The sequence below is a fragment of the Eurosta solidaginis genome, chromosome 4 (genome assembly GCF_040869045.1).
Source record: "Eurosta solidaginis isolate ZX-2024a chromosome 4, ASM4086904v1, whole genome shotgun sequence".
NCBI lineage: Eukaryota > Metazoa > Arthropoda > Insecta > Diptera > Tephritidae > Eurosta > Eurosta solidaginis.
The window spans coordinates 124,200,861-124,216,669 of record NC_090322.1 but is presented as its reverse complement, the minus strand read 5'-3'; the positions used below and the strand labels follow the sequence as shown (position 1 = coordinate 124,216,669).

Here is a 15,809-nt window from a genome sequence, read left to right as displayed (position 1 = left end):
TAACATTGAAGTGCACACGAATCGTACCGTTTCTTTTTTTTTAACTTAACTTAAGAACATTGTCCTTATTTTAACAACATTTTTCTCATTAATAGAAAATTTGTTCATACATATTTTAAGAACTGGTCGTTCGTTTTTCAAAAACAAAAAAGTGAGAACATGAAAAGCTTGAAGTGAGTCTTGTGGTGCCGGCTTTTAGAACGCTGTTTTTCTCTGACTGTACCAAATAAGCAATTTTACGAGACGAGTATCTCGATCACTTTCCGTTTTTCGTATTTCTGAATACTTTTCCTGAATTTTTTGTCAAAAATTGGTCATTATTAATTTTGGATAAAAACTTGAGGCCTAAACACATGCGACTTTTGCGCCATTTTGGCGTTTCCGTTGTGTCAACAGCTGATTTTGAACACACAATGTTATTTTTAAAATTTATTCAATGGAAACAAATCAAAATTTTAGTTTTCTTGCGTTTATTGTGGCAGGCAAACTACCATCGTGCGTTATTTCAAAGTGACACCAGGGCTAAAACGACGCAAAAGTCGATAATGTTCGGGCCTTTGCTGCTCCCCTTAAAAATTGTAGTAGCCAATAAAAGTTTCAAACTTTTTTGGATTTTATGCCATTTGTAGCATAATTTTCTCGGCTCGGCTTATATTATAGACTAAATTTTATTCAAAATGTTGGTAGTATTTTGGTAAGTCTAAAATACTCTGACAAATAGTTCGAAAGCTTGCTTAAAGCAATGGAGGGTTTAAAATTTAAACTCAAATTTGAAACTGTGTATATACATTCGATTTATTACAATACTGAGTTATTCGAAGCTAGCGAGCCCTAATATGAATGTATGTATGTTAAAATTAATAAATGTACTTATGTATGTATGTATAATACATATAAACATTGTAGTTATATATAAACAGCCACATCATTCGTTTATTTGTTTTACAAATTCTCCTTTAGTTTGTAAGAGAGGGAAATATAGACAGGTAAGGGTGGGGAAGTGGGAGGTGTATACACGGGATTTGACTGACATTGGCAGAGGGTGTTAAATGTTGAATACGTTGGCAGGTTGCTTAATTGGTGTGTGCCGTAGTGATAATTTTATTAATGACATGAAACTTTTCCTGGACTCGTTGCTAGTTTGGGTTTATATCAGCACTTGGTTTAAGTTTTTTGTAAGTCAGCCACAGCTACATAAGTATATGCATGTACATACATAAATATTAACGTAATATTTTTGGACTTTTCCAAGCATTTCACTGAATAAAATTTAGGAGTTTTCCTCAGCACTCGAATAAATTACAACAAAAGTTATTTTGAATTTTGGCTGAAAGAATTGGTGCAAAGAGTACGAATATGAAAAGAGACTAAGCTATGAAAAGTGCATTAAAAGTGTAAAATGTGAAATCATGAATATAAGAAAATATGGAACGATGGTAGTGTTAAAAAGGAGGAGAAATTTATCACAAACGTTTGCTGAACATTTGAACACTTTACCATTGAGAACTTGCTAATAACACCTTACAGTAAAATTTAAACTTTTTCATACAACAAAGAAACCATGATATTTTTCATCAAACGGATTTCTGCCGTTCTAATAAAGAATGTGGGTATCTGAATTTTTTTGGAAAATTAGTCTTTTGCAAAGGCGTCAAATTCTCGTAAAAGGAATTCAAATTTGTACTTTTTTTTGAATAAATAGAAAGGTCACATCCAAATTAGCCCTAAATACTTATTTTCAATAAAAAAGCAGCATATGTTGGAAAGTTACAAACAAGTTAAGTTCAATATGCCAGTTTCAGTAAAAATGTAGATACCCACATTCTTTTTTAGGGCGACTGACTTATAGTTCAGGACGTCTGAGTTATTATACTACAGAGTAACCATATTAACTTTGGCAACATAATAGTTGATAGTATCGGAATAATGAATCGAGATAAATAAAGACTTCCATATATCAAAATCAGGATGAAAAAAGGAATTCATTTAGCCGTGTCCGTCTGTCTGTGCACACGATAACTTGAGTAAATATTGAGATAGCTTATTGAAATTTGGTATATGGGCCTCATATCCCATCACTATTTAAAACGAGCGAAATAGGATGATAACCACGCCCACTTTTTTATATATAACATTTTGGAAAACACAAAATAAAATTTGAAAAAGTTTTTGAAAATGGGCGTGGTACCGCTCACTTGTGATAAAATCAATTTTGCAAATATTTTTAAACATAAATCAAAAACCGATAAACAAATCATAGCAAAATTCGGCAGAGAGGTTGCCTTTACTATAGGGAATGCTTCGAAGAAAAAATTAACGAAATCAGTTAAGGACTACGCCCAGTGTTATATAAAAGATTTTTAAAAGGGTCGTAAACTAGAATAATGGGCTATATCTTAGCGGAAAATAGTTATGTATCAATGATATTTCGCTTACCTACCAAGTTTTATTGTTCATTTAACAAGATTTCGCTCATTTTAAATAGCGATGGGAGATGAGTGTCAAGGAACCCATGTGCCAAATTTCAATATTTACTCAAGTTATCGTGTACACAGAGATACGGACGGACGGACATGGCCAAATCAAATCTTTTTCATCCTGAGCATTTTGGTATATGGTAGTCTTTACTTATCTCGATTCGTGTATGTCCTTAAAATAAACCGTTATGTTACCAAATTTTATAATATTGAAACATATCGAAAGCTTCAAGTTAATGCATGGTTCCTTAAAATGCAAATGTGCAAATAAATATGTAAAATAAACAGCAGCATAAATCCAACTTCACTTACACCCGAACTTAGACGCCCTTACTTTTTTGGGAATGCCTCAGAAAATTAGTTTATCTGAAATGTCTTAAATGAACTGTACAGTTGAAACTCAGGTTGAGTTTATAATGTTCGGTTACACCCGAACTTAGACACCCTTACTTGTTTTGTTTTTGCCCTTAAATATTAGGGGACACAAGGGATATTAGTTCAAGTTATAAGGGAAGGCACTCTGTTGCAAAATTGCTGTTTTGCAGTGTAATTGAATACCTTCAAATGATCGACCACCACACCAAGCATGCCTATAACAAACCGTTAAAAACTAAAAAAATTTATAAAACGATATCCTGGTTTGGTTCCGGTTTCGGTACTCGGTTCAGGCTCGGATACCCTCCTTTCTTTTCCTTGCCTTGATTTGCTGTCGGATTTTGCTAATATCAAATCTACCACGTGCATTCATTGTTGTTGTTGTTGTTGTAGCAGTGCTTCGCCCCACCTAATAGCTGCGACCGATCACAAATTATCATCAATGTCCTCTAACGGGAGTCCAAGGAAACTTGCTGTTTCAACAGTGGTGGACTATAATGAGAGGGGTGTTAGAGGCGTTGGTTCCACATTACAATTAAAGAGATGGTTGGTGTCATGTGGGAACACATTGCAAGCGGGTCATACATTTTGTATGTCGGGGTTGATTCTGGATAAGTAAGAGTTTAGCCTGTTACAGTATCCAGAACGAAGTTGAGCTACTGTGAAATTCTTTATTTTTTGAAACGCTAGGAGATTCTTTTATAATAATTAAAATTACTTAAACGGATATTTAAACCACTTTAACAAAGAATTTCGAGAACACATCATACTATGCACGTAGTCTCAGGAAAAAAGGGACGCCTATAACCCATTTATGCCATTCATTACAGCCGCACCATTAGCGATGAACTCGAGCACATCCAGTTTGGTGGCAACAGCTTTGAGCACCGCCTTGTCACCTTCTGTATCCACAATAACGGCATCGTAGGGCAAACGTATTACACGTTTATTGACTGCCTTGATGATGGGTTCATTGGTGTGTTTGTTCATGCTAACGAGCTGAGTGAGCAGTGTCTCTTGAAGCACATCGCCCAAAAGTATGCTGTCCTCTGCATCGATCACCGCTGCCTGCTCGCAATTTTGTTCTTTCAAAGCCTATATTGCCTTAGAGAAGCTTACATCGGATTTTAGCGCAAGTGGAGTTTTCAATTTCAATGCACTCACTGGCGTATCCCACCACCAGTGATTATGTTCATTTACCACTGGCTTAAAATCGCGCGCCTCCATTCAATTATCCGATACAAATCTTGTCATATAATTCCGTATGCCGTCGGCTAGTATAACTACACAACGTTGACCCTCTTTCAAGTGATTAGCTGCCTCCAATACTACGTACATTGCACCGCCACTCGAACCACTGCATAGTAAAGCCTCTTCGGCATTTAGACGCCTCGCCATGGGGAAGCATTGTTTGTCTTCGATTTTTACCCACTCGTCAATAACTTTGTAATCATTTACGGTGGGTGTGAAATCATAGCCGATACCTTCAACTTCATAGAAGCTAATATTATTTTTGTTAATTGTATCAGGACGTTCCAAACTAGAACCGAACGGATCAGCGGCAATCACCTTGCAGCTTGGCACCTCTTGTTTGATTTTACGTCCAATGCCTGCCACTTTGCCGCAAGTTCCTGCAGCTACGACCACAAGATCGACTTTGTTATCTGTCTGCATCAAAATTTCTGCAACAGTGCCATCATAATGTGCTAATGGATTTCCTGTATTCCGATATTGATCCAACACAATTGCGTTGGGGATTTCCTTTTGCAAACGCTGCGACACAAATTAGGCCTTCGGGATTGTCGTATGCTGCTTCGGTAGGAGTACGTATAATGTTGGCGCCCAATGCCTTTAACGCTGAAACTTTCGCATTTGACATTTTCTCTGGTATCACAATAACGCACTTATAACCCTTGACAGCACATGCCATGGCGATACCCATACCGGTGTTGCCTGATGTTGGTTCAATGATGGTACAGCCTGGTTTTAGTAAACCCTTCTCCTCGGCATCTTGCACCATGCGATAATCGATACGATCTTTTACAGAACCGCCGGGATTAAGGAACTCACATTTAGCGTACATATCACATTTTATTCCTTCTGATTTGGGGATGGCATTTAGCTTCACCAGTGGCGTGTAACCAATAACTTCTAAAATGTTCGGCGTCAGCTTCTGACGGCGCACAGTGGCGCCTTTTGAGTTTTTTCTTTGCAAAAATGATAACTTTTGAACCAATGAAGATATTTTAAAAATTTAAACTGTAAATGAAAGCTAATTATCTTAAGTTTTATTGTGTGAAAGCTCAGAATGTCACAGATACAGGGTGCTTCAAAAAAATCAAAGTCGAACATTTTTAGAAAAATGCAAAAACAAAATGTTTTTAGTAAAAAATAAAAAAAATAAAAGGAGATTTTTCTTATAATGACGTATTTAAGCATTAAATAAGACAAACTAATGATTTTGATAAGATAGCGTGGCACTGCCCACTTATGATAAAAAGCTGTATCTAAGTAGTCACGTAATCGATAACTACCAAAATCGATAGACGCATTGTTTATTTTAAATGGCAATACTCTTATAAAACTCAAATGTCCATTTTTGGTGCCACAATAACAAGGTGCTTCAAAATTCATCGTAAAATTTTACATGTTTTTTTTTTTTTTAATTAACAAGCCAAATATGTATTTTATTAATAACTAAAAGTTATTGAACGTGGTTTAATGAAATTTTATTTGAGCTAAAGATTAAACAACCAACGAATTTTGGAAAAGGGGAGTGGCACTGCCCATTTATGCTAAAAAGTTTGATCTTAGTAACCGCTTTACCAATTTGTACCAAACTCGATAGACGTATTGATTTCTATAAAAATTTAATACTCGTGTGAAGGCGAAATGCCTAAGCTTTATAATAAATTTGATAAACTTTAGAGAAATGCAATAACGAAAAGTTTATATTTATAAATTACTAAATTAATTAATTCTTTTATTTGAAATAAAGAATTAAATTGTACATAGATATCTTATTTTTCAATAAAGTAACAAAATTCATTAGTAAATCTCTTTTTCATTGTTGTGATAAGAAGTGAGAAACTTATTTTATCTTAACATAGTCATCGTCACTGGAACATATATCTAACAAAGCAACCATTTCTGAGCTATACGCATCTGTAAGATCTTTTTGTGTTCTTACATACCTCATAGATGATATGACTGGATCAGAACAGCTAGCTAACATGTTGAAAAGGTCTTCGTTTTGTCTAACTCGTGATACTTTGCAGGTGCTCATACATCTATATCTTTTGTAGTCCTTGTTCTTAGATTCTTGAGTTTCTTCAGACAATTCTCCTAATGGTAAGCATTGGTACTCTATTAAATCTTCTCCATGTGCTAAAATTTTATGTACCGTTGGTGTAAGTTTCTTCTCAGGATACTTTTGATGCAGCAACTCTGTAGTTTTAGATGCATATTCTACAAATTTGGGTCCAATAACTGGTTCATGGCAGTTTAATCTTTTCACATTATCTCTATCAACTCCTGTTATGCGAGCATTCACTTCATCGTTTTCAAAAAATCTTCTTGAGGAGTTACCATTATTTGTATTTCCGTATCCATACTTTGGACAGTCAACTCTAAGGCCAATCTCTTTATAGAATGCATCCTGAATTATTTTGTTTCTCCTTACATGTTGTATTGTCGTCGAAACCTTCTCCTTGTTGTGGTAGTGTATAAGCCAGCTTCAAAAAAAAATCCATACATCTTATCCTAGCATGCAAAGGAGATATTCCATACTCATAATTTAGTTCGTCAGTTATTGAATCATCAAGATTTTCAAAGTCCTTTTGGCTCTTCTTACAAATTGGACATTTCATTGTAGATGTCGTATTTGTTATTAAGTTCAAAACTTTTCCATCGACCATTGTTAGCAGAAAATCATGCTTTATTGTAATGACAGTCCCCTCTTCAATTTCAATTATTGTTGGTTCTAATTTGGCAATTTGATTTTTTATATCACTCACTGTAGCTTTTATGAGTTCCGAAGACCCTTTCTCGTATTTAAATAATATCGGGCGGCACAATATAGTTGATGACGGACGTGGATTTTTCCAATATTCTGAAGCTTCATCTTTTAGTTGTAATGGAACAATAGAATCCATAAACATATTACTATCTGTAATTGTTTCATCGTCTACATTTATTCGTTGTTTATATGCGCTTTATCCTGATGATCCATCACAGCCCCACTTAGTTATCAATGCTAGCTCCTTTGGCAGTGATTTCATCTTTTCTTCAGTAAAACTTTGAAGGAGTCGTGTAGACGTATGATCCAATAGGTTTTGTAGCTCAATTTCAGCTTATACTTCGGTTATTTTGGGACTTAGAGGAGCTGCTTCTTTCTTGGCTTGAGTAATTTTTTTGTATCCAGGTAAAATATCGGCATTACGTTGCAATAATGACTTACGCAATATAATATATTATTTCTTCGTTAAACCGAGACCAATAAACAGCGCCAAAGCTTCTTCGGGAGTGTATTTCCTAGGTAGAGCATTTGGTGGTGTGGGAATGCTGTTTTTGATTCTCATCAGTCGCACTGGACTTGTTACCGGAACTGCTTCTGTTATATGAGACTTCACGTTTTCTTCGTCTTTTTTAAATTTAATAGCCAGTGCTTCTGAAAGATGAGTCGTGGCCATAGCTTTTGTGGTATCAGACAGCTTCCTTTTCCTTGTGTAGGTAGAACACTCTTTTATGGGTTTTGTTGGTCTCCCTCTAGTTGGATTGGTTGACGTGCTAGATGTTTCTTCGTCCAAAAAAGTTTTATCAGCTACCCACTTTTCATACTTACTTAAAAATTTTGAATTGTTACGATAAACGTCTTTCCATTTTCTTTCTATCATAATGTATTGTAAACCAATTTTTTCTTCCAGGCCTTCCTTTTCTTTAATGCTTGTTTCACTCGCTAATTCTCTCATAATAGCCTCAACGAAGTCACGTCTTGACTTTGTAGATTTAAACACCGCAAATAGTTTCGAGTTTTCTAGTAACATATTAGAATTGGCTTCGAGTGTATCTGTCTAAATATTAAACTGTGAACTATATTTAAAAATACTATTCACTTTATTTAAGTAAACAGAATACTTAGTTCCTTAATCTCCAAAAGACGAATGATAATGTGCATTGTATGATGGATAGCTTTATATATCTACTCAAATTATTAAAATGAATTTCAGGTATACAATTCGTAACTAAAAAAATGTATGTTGTTAACAAGTTCCAATAACAACAAGTAAGGAAGGCTAAGTTCGGGTGTAACCGAACATTACATACTCAGTTGAGAGATATGGAAACAAAATAAGGGAAAATCACCATGAAGGAAAATGAACCTGGGGTAACCCTGGAATGTGTTTGTATGACATGTGTATCAAATGGAAGGTATTAAAGAGTATTTTAAGAGGGAGTGGGCCATAGTTCTATAGGCGGAGGCCATTTAGGAATATCGCCATAAAGGTGGACCAGGGCTGACACTAGAATTTGTTTGTAAGATATGGGTATCAAATTAAAGGTATTAATGAGGGGTTTAAAAGGGAGTGGTGGTAGTTGTATATGTGAAGGCGTTTTCGGGATATCGAGATATTGACCAAAATGTGGACCAGGGTGACCCAGACCATCATCTGTCGGATGCCGCTAATTTATTTATATATGTAATACCACGAACAGTATTCCTGCCAAGATTCCAAGGGCTTTTGATTTCGCCCTGCAGAACTTTTTCATTTTCTTCTACTTAATATGGTAGGTGTCACACCCATTTTGCAAAGTTTTTTTCTAAAGTTATATTTTGCGTCAATAAACCAATCCAATTACCATGTTTCATCCCTTTTTTCGTATTTGGTATAGAATTATGGCATTTTTTTCATTTTTCGTAACTTTCGATATCGAAAAAGTGGGCGTGGTCATAGTCGGATTTCGGCCATTTTTTACACCAATACAAAGTGAGTTCAGATAAGTACGTGAACTAAGTTTAGTAAAGATATATCGATTTTTGCTCAAGTTATCGTGTTAACGGCCGAGCGGAAGGACAGACGGTCGACTGTGTATAAAAACTGGGCGTGGCTTCAACCGATTTCGCCCTTTTTCACAGAAAACAGTTATCGTCCTAGAAACTAAGCCCGTACCAAACTTCGCAAGGATTGGTAAATTTTTGTTCGACTTATGGCATTAAAAGTATCCTAGACAAATTAAATGAAAAAGGGCGGAGCCACGCCCATTTTGAAATTTTCTTTTATTTTGGTATTTTGTTGCACCATATAATTACTGGAGTTGAATGTTGACATAATTTACTTATATATTGTAAAGATATAAACTTTTTTTTTTAATTTGACTTAAACATTTTTTTTTAATGGGCGTGGTCGTTTTCCGATTTTGCTAATTTTTATTTAAAACACAAATAGTAATAGGAGTAACGTTTCTGCCAAATTTCATCATGATATCTTCAACGACTGCCAAATTACAGCTTGCAAAACTTCTAAATTACTTTCTTTTAAAAATGGGCGGTGCCACGCCCATTGTCCAAAATTTTACTAATTTTCTATTCTGCGTCATAAGTTCAGCTCACCTACCAAGTTTAATCGATTTATCCGGCTTTGGTAATGAATTATCGCCCTTTTTCGATTTTTCGAAATTTTCGTTATTGAAAAAGTGGGCGTGGTTATAGTCCGATATCGTTCATTTTAAATAGCGATCGGAGATGAGTACCGAGGAACCTACATACCAAATTCCATCAAGATACCTCAAAATTTACTCAAGTTAAGGACGGACGGACGGACATGGCTCAATCAAATTTTTTTTCGATACTGATGATTTTGATATATGGAAGTCTATATCTATCTCGATTCCTTTATACCTGTACAATCAACCGTTATCCAATCAAAGTTAATATACTCTTTGAGCTCTGCTCAACTGAGTATAAAAACGACCTTATGGCCGTACTGAATTATATATACCTGCTCAGGCGCGTATTTATGCCCAAAAGGTTGTTTAACTTAATTTGATGTAAAAAGTGAAGTTGCAGCTGGACGTAGGTGGACTTTGTGAATTTAGGTAACTGAATATTTCACAAATAACTACTGTTAATTTGACGGAGCACATATTTTAACATTTTTTTTTTCCATAAATTTTTTAAAAAGGGCCTAAAAATAGGCATTTGGAAAAACAGGTATATCCGCCAACTTTTAACAAAAAAAAAAAAAAAACAATCCTAAATTAAATTATCCTTAATTGCTATACAAGAAAACGACAACCGGCCGCCTTATTTACTCAAATTTCAAATTTTTCCCAATGTTGAAAATTGGTCAACTTTGAGCGACTCTACCTGGTAAACTATAATTTTTTGTGAATAAACAGTTATATATTCTTGATCCATGGAAAATTCTCTATTAGAAACATGTATTGGATTTATCGAACGCTTTCATGATTTTATTGATTTTTGCCATGCTTTAACGGCAGAGGCGCCACTGTGCAGCGTGCCATAGAACGTTATATGTGTGGTGATTTCACTTTTGTACCTAGATGCATACATTTGGAAGGCAAACCCGGATCCACGAAATCTTTTGGACGGTCAGGTTTATTTGCAGGCATTTTAAGTTAACTTTTAATTTTCACAAAACGAAAATAAATTTACTTTAGAAACTGACGTTCAATCCGCGTTGCGTTCAATAGCGACTGCATTCATTGTTCTCGCATTATGCTACACCGTAGTGGCCACATTAGACTTACATTCTGTATCACCCCATACAGCATACAAATAGCCCGCACTACTCCGGCATTAACATTAACCTGGTTCGATTTGTATGGACGAAAGTTAACCGAAACGGAACGGAAAAAAGTTCCACTACGCATACCCAAAAAAATAATTTTCGAGCCTGCGAAAAAATGGCGATTTGGTCGATTTTTCGACCAAAACACTTCCCAAAACCCAAAAAATATCTTTTTTTTTTCAAAAAACTGTTATCGCCAACGTTTTTACAACAGTTTTTTGAAAAAAAAAAAAAATATTTTTTGGGTTTTGGGGAGTGTTTTGGTCGAAAAATTTACCCTTTCGCCATTTTTTTTCGCAAGCTCGAAAATTATTTTTTTAGGTATGCGTAGTGGAACTTTTTTTTCTTGAGCCCAAATCCTATCGAAAAATCGATGGCGCGATATCGGCTAATAAATCGACCCAGTCTAATTAACATTCAATATATGTATATTCTCCATATAGCATACCACTCACGAATACTAGGCTTACGCTTACACTTTAGACATTTTGGTTACATTCAAGATTTCGCCATACCGTCAGCAAAGATGTTTACACATCTAAAATGAATGGAGTTTATGTCACGCTATTCGAAAAGATTTCTGCAATAGGTGCGCACAAACATCAATCGCTTGAGTAGTAGAGAAATTCATAAATAAATTTGCACATATGCAGTGTATCGATTATAAAAGCAGCAGTTGCTCTTTCAATTATCGTTTGATATCCCTATTTATGCATCCGAAACAGATCTCAATACCACACAAATTTCCTTATGCTCTTGTACATGACTGCATCCTATTTATATCTATAGAATAGGTTTACATAAGCATATTTGCCAAATTAACATTTGTAATCAATTTTTCTGCCTAAAAATATTCGAATATCAAAAATTTTTATTAAATGCGTTGCATACATTTTTTGCATCAAAATATGTACATATTTCGAAAATAAGTAGAACACAAAAATTCGATATGCACCTTCTTCTGTATGTGTACATAGAACAACAATGAGTGCAAATGTTTATGAAGGAAATCATACATACATAGATAGATATGTATGTGAATAGCATATGAGGCGGAACGATTTGCAATTATATCATTTAGTAAAATAATTGGCCATACGGGAGTTACTATACACGCTTGGTCACGCTAAATGAAGGGATTTACACTTCATCAAACGAAAGTCAAAATATATGCCTAAACACACCTAATTCGTAACAGTTGCTATTTGCGATCGAACACGCCTACTTGTGAACGGGAACGATGATTGCTGTCATGATGGGATGATATAAATAAATAGATGATGGCTAATTTCTGGTCTACCAGAAATCAAAACATCTGGATTGATTAGCCAAACTAATTGATAGGAATGGGTGGAATATTGTTTATAAAAAACGCTCATGGGCAGATAAGGGCGATAAACGCGGATTTGTGCGTATTGCTTTACAGCTTTGGACGAACCGCAACAGAAAATGTACTACGTTTTCTCCATTTGTTGAAACAGGGCCTGTATCGTGTGTTACGATTCGTATCCGAATCCATTCTTCACTCAATTTATAAATATGAAACTACCAAACTATTTATACAAATGATGATAAATTATAAATCTTACTAGTATCAAATTCGACAAAAACCTGTAAATTCGATTTCAAAAAGCTATTTCCATGTGAGAACCTTAGCATAGCCGTACGTTGCAAAATATGCAGATCGTCAGTTTTTAATTTCTGTTTCGTTATTTTAAATATTTGAGCACAAGGTTAGGTTAGATTGCACAGTTCGGTCATAAAAGAACTCACTAGACTAAATTTGTCTACAGTGTGAACAGAATTTGTTTGAAGACCTAGCCTAATTAAGTACCATGACTCCGTTTTCAAAGTATTCAAAACCTGCGTTCTTGAAAAATTTCTAAAAATTCAGAAATTCATTGAAATTTTGGCACCTCTTCCATTTTATAACTTTTTTGTTATGTATTTCACCAATTTTTGTAATTTTAAATGCATTTGAAAGCAAAATCTGCAGGGGCGATTGATAATAAGTGAGAGACAATTTCGCCCACAATAAATGAATTAGGGTGGACCATAGATATGTAAAAACTCGCCCTTTTTACGATTTTAAGCTCCTTGCGTAACCTCTAAATCTTTTTTGATTGGCCTACAATTTTTCACATACAAACCTTAAGGCTATTTCAATATTTCTGGGGGGTGAGTTCGAGAATCAGAGCACTTTGGAAAATATGAGCCCCCCTCGCGAGATCAAATCGAACTCAGACCTACTGGTTTTCCCAACACAACAACATCAAACTCACGTAGAGTTGCACACTGGAGCCAAGGGTGCTCAAACCGTCGCGGAGGTTAACGAAGTAACCGAACTTTCTAAATCATCTAAAGCAATAAGCCTGGACAGGATTGCCATTCCGATGCTAAATAATCTGGGACATCACAGATTCAAAAAGATGGCACTCGCCTTCAACCGGCCTCTGTCCACTCTCTCCGTCTCTGAAAAATGGAAAATGACAAGGCTTATGTAGAAGACTCATATCGTCCGATATCTCACCTATTGCCAGTAGCCAAGACACTTGAATCATCAGCATGGCTTTCGATTGCATACCTCCACCACCGCGCCAAATGATTTCGACACACAAATAAATTGCGGACTGAACCAAGAACCCCACCACTGAATAGTACTTGTAGCCTTGAACACTATCAATCACAGCGCTGTACTGCTAGAATTGGAAGGGTCTACTCTTCTTCCTTTTCTCAAAAGGTGGACTTTAAAAATCTGTGCGGTCGGCAGGCATTTCAGGAGCGTAACATCAACACTCGGAAGAATTGAAGAAGGGATACCGCGGGGTGGTTTCCTATACGAATTCTTGTTTAATTTTTACATATTGAAGCTCCCTTCCGCACCAGAAGGATTTATCATTGCGTCCTAAGCCGGCAATATTCGACACCTTCAGCGATGGAATTACGCTACTGACTATTCTACATCCAGTAATACTGGGGTGTGACAAACATGTAATAACAATTGTACATAAAGTTCAGAACCATCCCTTGTGGGCAGCAGTTTGGGCAAGGGCATAGCTCTTTTATCAAATTGGCCAGTCGCTTATATGATTCAAGTATCAGATATGAACGCCGCCGAACTTAAAAGAAACACACTGGCGGAATCTGAAAGCCTATCAAAACACCGCGTTCAGAACTGCTACGGGATATTTTCTTATGTCACCAGAACGAAATTTATACAGCAAGGTGAGAATAATGGCGAACAAACAGATGAATACAACGTAAGAAATCCAGCGGATGAGAATTCAGGCGTTTGATCCTGATGAGCACAAAGAGGCCCTCATCCTCACCCATGATGAGTTCCCCCAGCGGGTTAGGGGATCAGAATATACCCGCGGTAGGTATGTCTGTCATAAGAGGCGACTAAAATACCAGATTCAAGGGGCTGTGTAGCGCAACCCTTCAGGTTGCCAACGCAATATATAGCTTCTCCAAACCCAATTGTCAACCTCACCTATCCGCGGCGAATCCTGTTTCACTAACAGACGAGGCTCTGGCGACCCCAAGCTCCTCATGGAACTTGGGGGTAGGGAGGGAGGGAATGGCCTGAAGGTTTAATGTGGCCACATAAATCGTTCCCGAGATGGTCGGGCTAGCACTTTAATGGTGCTATGGTACCGGAGTGTACAGGATTTGTATCCGGCAAAGGACCATCACATCGATAACACTCCCCAAAGCCTTCGGGGAGCAACCTTATCGATACAACAACAACAACCGCCGCAGGATGCTGATAATTACCCTGTGATCCCCGTTCTAAATGCCAAATACCTAAAACTAGCAGTTAAGGAAAGCAATCTCACTAGGGAGACGCGCTTCACTCTGACATAGCTTCGATCCAGAAGCTGTAATAAGTAAAATTCTTACATATCCACAATCAAGCCTAATATATGTTCCGCTTGTAAGATGTCTCGCATGACACCAATCATCTTTTTAGTTGCTATGTGGAACTAACGCCTCTAACATCCATATCAGTGCAAACCTATTGAAACTTAAAGTTTCTTCGGACTCCCTCTAGAGGATATTTATGGCAATTCGTGAGGAATCGCATCTATTGGATGTGGCGAAGCACTGCTACAACAACAACAATTATTCCTCAATTGCTTTCTGCTGCATTAATTTATACTTCTGTACAAAAAAAAACATTGCTCGATAGTTTCGAACGGCTAGAAGAGGTCCTTCCCAATTCTTACTCAGCGGATGTGTTGTTCAACGTAATTTTTACAGCCGTATAAGTTTTCCAGGAAAACCAAGTTCAGAAATAGCGGAATAGAGGCAGCTTCTTCTCTTGTTGTCACATAGTAAAAATGTGACCGATGGTAGGTTTACCAGTTCTGAAGGTGCACTGATAGGACACTTCGCACTCACGTCTTTGTGCGCCTGCTCTGTTATTTCTTAACGCCTTGCTGCCTTGTTTAATTTACGTTCGCACAATCTTCTCGTCCCACTCGACCTCAACGCAACCCTGTGCAAAGTTTTTCCTCGCTGGCTGTACAAAATGCTCTAGAGATTTGCTCATGCATACCACATGGCGAGCTAGTGATCCGACTCTATGTTGGGACCTCGAATCGTGTGCACATCGAAAACACTGTGACCATACCGTCCGTTTATCGCAACATGTCCGATTTCGTTGGGTGTTTTTTAATGAATTTTTGATGAAATTTGATTCAAAAATTTTGACAATAGACATAGTAAAGAATGTTTTTACCGATGCAGATGCTCTTTCACTCTGCCACTGTAGGTACTTCTTGTACTCTGATCATACATAGCCGCAATAAAGGTCATGTTGTGGCGTCCCAAGATAAAAACCCCTCGCTATACTGAGAGATGTGTACAAACTATATTACTTAGATCCGACTGCCATGGGGCATAATTTGACTGAATTTGACTCGTATGCAACATTCTCTATAAACTCATCGTCTATAATTGAGCCCCTTTTTAATACTCCAAAAAGTTGTTCTTAATTTTAGTAATTTTAGTCACCCGCTTAACAAGATGAGTGAACTTTGATCTTGTGTTACGTTTGAATGTGACATTAAACATCTGGTAAATCATCCTAATCAAAGGGATACCAAAACTGTTTAAATGGAAAAATAAAGTTGGCTGACTA

General features: G+C 36.5%; 1 pseudogene; it reads right to left on the bottom strand.

The window, feature by feature from the left end:
• Positions 1 to 3,653: 3,653 nt before the first annotated feature.
• LOC137248668 (cystathionine beta-synthase-like) lies at positions 3,654 to 10,484 on the bottom strand (annotated as a pseudogene).
• Between the last annotated feature and the right edge of the window lie 5,325 nt (positions 10,485 to 15,809).